Consider the following 8,271-nt stretch of genomic DNA (forward strand, 5'->3'; position numbering starts at 1 on the left):
CTTATAAGAGGAGAAGAAATACGGAGGCAGGCAGATGCAGGGGAAGGTGGCTGGGGGATAATGAAGGCAGAGGCCAGAGATACGTGGTGACAAGCCAAGGGATGCCAAGGACTCCTGGCGAGCACCAGAAACTAGGAGAGAAGCATGGAACACATTCTCCCTCTGAGCCTCCAAGAAGAAACCAACCCTGCAGACACCTTGATTTTGGACTTCTAGCAGCCTCCAGCACTGAGAATAACACTCTGTTGCTTTAAGCCACCCAGGCTGGGGTACTTTGTTCCAGCAACCCTGGGAAAGCCAGCTAACAGGGAACACGCCAGAGCGGAAATCCTGAGCTGGATCTCAGTTTACACTACCACGGATTGGTGGTTGTGAACATGCATGTAGCAGCTCCCATCAAATGGGGCCCCACATCAGCTCTCCAGATTCTCCTGCTTGCTTCTTCCCCTTCTACTGTGCACATGATGCTAGCAATGGCTCCCGCTGTTACTAAGTCCAACGTGTTCAACTGTCCATGTCCCCCTTTGAGTGTACCCCGTGTTTCCTGCCGGGACCCTGACTTCTTTTTTTTGTTTTTTTTTAAAGATTTTATTTTTATTTATTTGAGAGAGAGAATGAGAGAGCACATGAGAGGGGGGAGGGTCAGAGGGAGAAGCAGGCTCCCCGCCGAGCAGGGAGCCCGATGCGGGACTCGATCCCGGGACTCCAGGATCATGACCTGAGCCGAAGGCAGTCGCTTAACCAACTGAGCCACCCAGGCGCCCGACCCTGACTTCTAAACCCACGACAGATCCTCGCTCTGCCCCTGTTCTCTATAGCCCACCACCCTCTTTGTTTTCCTTCCTAGTGCATATCAAAAATCGCAATCACGTTCTCGGTTTATTTACTCCTCTCCTCTCCTCCCCACCCCTCCCCTGCCCTGTTTCTCCCGTCAGACCTCAAGTTCCACGAAAGCAGGGACTTCACGTGTCTGACTGTCATTATATCCCTAATGCTTCACACAGTGTCTGAGAATATTGAAGGCATTTAACTAATACTTCTTGAAAGAATGAATGAGGAGCAGGAACGACGGGTTGTTGTTGTTGTTGTTTTTCTTCATTTTTACATCTCTAGCAGTGGCCGCGCCAGGTACTAAGTGCTGCTCAGTTGATATTCTATGTTCTCACCTGGCCCTGCCTTGGAGGCCAGAGGCCAGGGTGGGACACAGCTCAGGAGTAAAACCAGAGCCGACTTGAGTGTAGCTCAGGGGTCAGTTATGTGTTTGAATTGACCTCCGAGAGAGTTTGAGTCTAAGGGAATGCTGGGAAAGATGCACTGGAAGGTGCATTTACCTGCAGTGGAAGCTACATTGAAGGGGCATGCAAACGGATTTGTGAGAGAGTGTGAGTTTCAGACAAATACCATCACTGAACTACTTTGGATTTAAATATATGAGCTTGAGAGTAAGAGTTGGTGCACATGTAATCATTATAGCTTGAGTGTTCATATTTCAAAGGTCAACCAAAGCCATGTATTTGTCCACAGGTCAGCTCCCCTGGCCAACTTAATGTTTGATTTTTGCCTGGATTGTATTAACTCAGCCTGGGTTAACAAAATTTTTTGGTTAACAAAAAATTTGGGATTTCTTAGTCAATGCAATTCGTTTGGTAGGGAAACTATTTCTGAATATGGGATCCAAAGAAGGGAAAAGGCATTCTTGGCAGAAAATAGGTTGGGTAACCTCATTTTTATTTCTCTTCTGTCTCACAGCCAAATAGGTGGGTGTCTCAGCCCTGAACTGGCACTTAGGTCTGCCTGCTTTGCAAATTACACCTTTATGGGAGTAAGTTAGTGTAGCCACTAGGGAAAACAGTATGAAAAACAAAAAATTAAAGAGAGAATTACCATATGATCCAGTAATTTCACTACTGGGTATTTACCCAAAGATAATGAAAACACTAATTGGAAAATATATATACACCCCCCAGGTTTATTGCAGCATTAGTTACAATAGCCAAGACATGGAAGCAGCCCAAGTGTCCATCCATAGATGAATGGATAAAGAAGATGTGGTGTCTATATACAATGGAATATTAACTGAGCCATAAAAAAGAATGCGATCTTGTCATTTGCAACAACGTAGATAGAACTAGAGGGTGTTACACTAAGTTAAATAAGTCAGAGAAAGACAAATACCATATGATTTCATTTATGGGTGGAATCGAGAAAAACCAAAACGAATGAACGAACAAAGAAAAAAGCAGAAACAGACCCATAAACGCAGAAAACAAACTGGTGGAGGGATGGGCAAAATGGATAAAGGAGAGTAGGAGATGCAGACTTCCAGTTGCGCAACGAGTAAATCACCGGGATAAAAAAAGCAAGCATAGGGTTGCTGTGTTTGTTGTAAAAGCATTGTGTGGCAACAGACGGCGGCTACCCTTACCGGGAGCATAGACAGCATGATGTATAGACTTGTCAAATCACTATGTTGTACACCTGAAACTAATGTCACAGTGAGCCTCAACTAGACTTCAGTTTAAAAGAAATCTAAATAAATAAATACATAAATAAGGAAAAGTAAAGTTATACCCTTATCTGGAAGTTTGATGGATGGGTTTCAGAGGATCTTTCCACAAATCCTTGAAACTCTATGCAAATCTTTGTGTATGAGTGCATATCTTTTTTCTTTGGGTCCATAGCTTGCTTCATATTCTTCTCAAAGGGAGCCACGATCCAAAGAAGGTTAACCATTGACCTGGATCCAAATACAGGCCTTGGGGAGGACTGCAGTCCCTCCAGCAGAGGGCAGTGGCGCCCACAGTCGCTGACCTCCTTGACCTTAACAACACTGGGGTCAAGAGATCCTAGTGGTGGAGCCTGGTAGGCCGGAAGAGAACACCAAGCTTTCCCTGTTCTTCTGTTGGGTTGGTTTTGAAATCCCACTTCCAAGCCCCAGTTGCCACATCATGGGATGTGTAAGCTCTCGAACAGTGGCTCTGGGGAAGACTACCTTCTCCTATCAACTTCCTGAAAGGGCCTGGAAAATTCTTCCCAGGAACATATATTTTTCTCAGCTTTGTTGCTCCCTTCTCAATGCTGGTTTCTCTTGCTTCCTTCATGGATATGTTTAGACCACCAGAGCAAACTCTGACTCAGAGTTCCCGGTTGGAAGACATTTTTCAATGGAAACTTAAGTGAACTGACTTTGATTCCCAGTTGGAGGCCTTTGTCCATAGAATAAACAACTCTCTCCTTTAGTTAGCATTCAAAGCCATTTGAAAAGGTTCCACTCCCCCTTCAATTCTTTCTTTTCATGGGACTTTCTCCCACACAGAAGGTCTCCTTGTTGGCCAAACTATCTCTGCAATTGCTTTGGGCTTTCCAACAAGCTCCTGAAGGGATCATTTCTTCCCTCCTGTTTTCCTGTTTTTCCCATCCTTCAGCCCCATTCTCCATGGAGCCGTCTCCAGCTGAGAAGCAGTGGAACACAGGGTTAAGGGCTCTGAAGGAACAAGGAAGCAAACCACATAGATATTGGGGAGAGAGTCTTGTAGGCACAGAGAAGAGCAAGTACAAAGGCCCTGGGGTAGGAGTCTGCTTGACCCTACATAGGCACCATGTGGCAGGAACAGAGTGTGCAAACAGGAGATCAAATCAGAGGGATGGGAGAAACAGATGGTACAGAACCTTGCAGGCTATAGCAAAGCCTGATTTTACTCTGCGTGAGACAGGAAGACATTAGAGGCCTGAGGGGAGGCGTGACCATCTCACTTGTGTTTGAAAAGCATCGCTCTGACCCTTGTGCTGAGAACAAAATGTGGGGGCAAGGGCAGAAGCCAAGAGCCGACAGAAAGACCCTTACAATCATCTGAGAATTATGGGAAAGGAGGCAGTGAGAGGAGGTTGGCTGCCAGCTATGTTTTGGAGCTGATAGGATTTGCTGATTGGTTGGGATGTGGGTTTGAGGAAAAAAGAGGACTTAAGGACAGTTCTAAGATTTGGGGTGTGAGCAAACGGAAAGGTAGGAGTTGAAGCTGAGACAAGAAAACAGAAGAGGGACACCTGGGTGGCTCAGTCGGTTAAGCGTCTGCCTTCAGCTCAGGTCATGATCCCGGGGTCCTGGGATCTAGTCCCATGTCGGACTCCTTGCTCAGCGGGGAGCCTGCTTCTCCCTCTCTCTCTCTACCCCTCCTCCCTGCTCGTGCTTTCGCACTATCTCTCTCTCTCCCTGACAGATAAATAAAAGAGTTAAAAGAAGAAGAAGAAGAAGAAGAAAATAGGAGAAAGGAATTTGTGTGGGGGAACAGAGGCAAGAATTCGGTTCTTAAGTTTGGGACTGCCTGGGAAATATGCTGCCCCACATTTCCCCAACCCCCATCCTCCCCACCCGCTCTTGACCGTGAACTCCAAGAAGGGCCCAGCCACCCCCAGCGAATGGCCTCCTGCTAAGATTGGCTGCCTCAGTCTCTCCTAGTGGGAGCTCCCTCTGGCCTACTGCACCAGGACCCTCACCAGCTCCCTGCACAAGGCCCACATGTCCAGACACTGAGGCTTTGGCTCCTCAAACTCGTCTGAGCCCAGATTAAGTTCTAAACCAGAGCTGGGAAGCACTGGCATCCTAAGGAGTCCAAAAAGGCTAGGGACCACAACCCTGAAGGGCAGGGCTCGACTTTGATCATTGAGAGATAAGAGATAAGAAGGAGCCAACAGACAAATTCTCTTTCCTTCTGCAGGCCAGAAATAAACCTTCTCCTTCCTGAGAGGCAGCACTGAGGTGCTGTGGTCCCTCCTGACACACACACACACACACACACACACACACGGCCTCTCTCTGGAGATGTTCCCGTGTGACCGAGCCCTAGCACATGGCTAACTAGATAATGCACCCCCTGGTGTTTGCTTTTCCTCCTTCCCTGCCTTGTCCCCCCACCCCCCACCGGGATTGCACTCCTCCAGTAGAGCATGCCCAAGTGTGAGCTTGGCCTCAGGCTCTGATGTCTAAGGCACCCAGGCTAAGTCAACATTCAAGTGGACACGCATTTACAGATTAAGAATTAGCAGAGGAGAGGTCAGAGCTGGAGATAAAAATGGGGAGTTCAATGTATAGATGGTGCTTCTCTAGGGTCACCTAAGCGATGAGTATGGACAGAGGAAAAAGGAAGAGCAAATGCTGAGCCTACGGCACTCTCGGCTGGGGAGCGGAGGGTGAATCAGCACCCGAGAATCAGAAGGAATGACCGTGGGTGGGAGGAAACCTGACACAACTGGTTTCCTGGAAGCCAAATGATGAAAAACTGTTTCAAGAAAGAGAATATGACCGACTTGGTCGAAGGGAGATGAAGACCCGGACGTTGGATTTCTCACCAAGGTGGTTCTTTCGGTTACATTGACAAGGACATTTTCCTTGGAGGGGTCAGGGCCAAAGACTGAAGACAGTGGGTCTGAGAAAGACCAGAAGGCGCATTCAAGGAGTGTTTCTCTAAAGAGGAACAAAGAGAAGGGGCAGTAGCTTGAGAAGCAGTGGAGTCCATAGCAGGTTTTTAGGGTCAGAGAAATTACTCGTGTGCGTAGGCAGATGGGAATGATTCCGGGAAGAGGGCTAAACTGGTGGAGTAAGGGAGAGACTGCAGCCTGCAAGGTCCCCTGCAGAACCCTGAGGTTTTAGATTCCATGGGGCTGCAAGTAGGAGGTTGACTTCTGACGAAAGAGGGAGAATGCGAGACATCTGGAATTTCCTCTCCATGGATGCCTGGGTCTCTAGGGCCCAACTTTTAAAGTTGAACATTCACTTTTTGATGTGGTTAGAATCCCTGAGCCTGCAATATGTTCCCGAGAGAATTTAATTCAATGGGAATCTGGTGTGCATCTGTGACTAATTAATGCTGATCAAAAACAATTAAATATTAAATGTCAGTGCCGTTACCTGGTTCCTTACTAATAATTGCAAAGGGCTGCGTGTAATTATCAGGTCCTGACTGCCATAGGAACCAAGTTCACGTTGAAATAATGAAAGACGAAGACCGAGCTAATGAAAGAGCTGATTTGGTGAGTTTTTAAAAATATTTGAAGCAATAAAATACTAAATATCAAGGCAAGGGTATTGCTTAGAGTTCTCTTCCTCAGCATATGGGTTTGGAAGGGCCCTCTCTCTGAGAGAAATAATGGCAGCTTCACTTAGCAGCATAGGAAACATTTCTAACGGTTCCCCTTGCAGTAAAATATGCCTTCATCTGCAGATAACTGTTATATGAGATATATATATATATAAAATGATGTAATTCATTCAACAAGTGTTGAATGAGTATTAGTTGAATGCTTGATTAGTCCTATGCTAAGCCTTGAGGATAAAGAAATGCATAAGACACACCTTCTGTTTACAGAGTCTAATCTGGTGTTTCTCTGAGGAGGCTCTGATGTCTACATGGGGTGCTTGGCCCTTTGTCTTCCCACATTCCTGATCCCTGTGTGATGGGGGTCTGCTGTTTTCTCCTGGTTTAATGAACAATACTTTTGTTTTCATATCTGCACTTTGTTTTGGGGTGCTTTTTAATGAGGGGGGCAGAAATGCCCTGATTCTGCCATCTTGAAACTGACGATGACCCCTGTGGTCCTGCTGAGGGGTGGGGCACCTCCAGCAGATCTGACTGATGGGCTGCTTCTTACCCGTGGGAGCAATGTGGGAGGTCGAAGCACAAAGACCAAGCAATGGCTTGGATCAGTGTGGTTGTTGAGAGCCAGGAGCATGAGTCAAGCCCAGAGGACCATCCAGCACAGAGGTGGGTGGAGGATAGGAACCTCATAGTATGAAGCCAAAACAAAGAGAGTTGAGGACTAAGAAACTTATGAACGAGGAGTCGCAGGGTGGAAAAACAAGGAGGTGGTCTGGAAGGATTCCAGAGACAAACTGGGGATGCTTGTGGTGACTCTACATCTCATCCCTGCACCGGCTTGAACATGCTGCCCACGTACGTCACTGGAAAGGATCAGGGTGGATGGACGCTTTGACATGATCTCCTCCATTGTTAAGAGCGAGCTCACTTCCTGAGAGTCTGAATTCTGAGCTGTCATAAACTGTAAAGTGCTCCTTGGATGCTCTTGGGATGGTACCTGATCCTTCGAATTCTTAATCTGTAAATGGGGGACAGTTGAAGTTCCCTCAACCTACTTTACCCTGGGGAAGGTTGTGTAGATTACTGAGAGTTGCAGTCCGACTTTCCCCTTTGGCTCTGCAGGAGGCTCACATAGAGACCATTTATCCTGAGAGCTCAGATGCTTCTGTCTTCATCTGGAAGCTGAATGCAGGAGAGGGATGCAAGGAGAGAGAAGGAAAGGGACCTCAGAATTCTCTTTAGCATCCTTTGGGTGCAAAGCACTCTCCATGTGTTGTTTTAGTCTGTAATAGCCATCTGGCCTGAGCCTTCTTACCCACTCTGATAGATAAGGAAAGCAGGCCCTTGTAAGTGGAGGGCGTGGCATTTCAAAGCCGGTCACTCTGACTCCAGAACTACGATCTTTCCACTACCACACAGTGACTATGGCTCTGGCTGCCGCCAACTCTTCTCCTCACGCCCTACTCTATCTCAGAGAGAGCGACCCTGCAAGACTGGAGGAGGTGACCAACCAGGAGAGGACCACTCTCTTCCCAAAGGAGGAAGATAAGCTGGGGCGCCTGGGTGGTTCCGTCGGTTAAGCGTCTGCCTTCAGCTCAGGTCATTATCCCAGGGTCCTGGGATCGAGTCCTACATCGGGTTCCCTGCTCAGCAGGGAGCCTGCTTCTTCCTCTGCCTCTGCCTGCCACTCCCCCTGCTCATGCTCTCTCTCTCTTTCTGGAAAATAAATAAATAAATCTTTAAAAAAAAGAAGAAGCTAAGCTGACTCATGGCTGAACTTCCCTCTGAAATTTATGTGACTCTGATCTTTTGAACCATGAATAAAAATATTTGACTCTGACTTTTATTATGGCTAAACATAAGAGATCCTCTCATCCTTTGAATAAATACATGTTGAACACCTACTTTTTAGAAGATACCGTGCCAGATTGTTGGAGGATCTGGAAATGTATAAAATATAGGTGAATCATATAACATTACTTGCATGGTGAAGATTGATTTAAATCTACACATACTAAAAATGCCCATTCCATTTGAAATTTGGCATTCACGAGAGAGGTCAGGGCTGGACCTGCCCGTCAGGAAGTCACACACCTGGAAGTATTGAAACCTTGAAAATGAAGGGATTTCTCAAAGAAGATAGAATTACATAGGATAAAAATAAAGACAAGGATCGAGC

This window comes from Mirounga leonina, unplaced genomic scaffold, assembly GCF_011800145.1.
Source record: "Mirounga leonina isolate KUSES-001 unplaced genomic scaffold, KU_Mleo_1.0 Mir_173, whole genome shotgun sequence".
NCBI lineage: Eukaryota > Metazoa > Chordata > Mammalia > Carnivora > Phocidae > Mirounga > Mirounga leonina.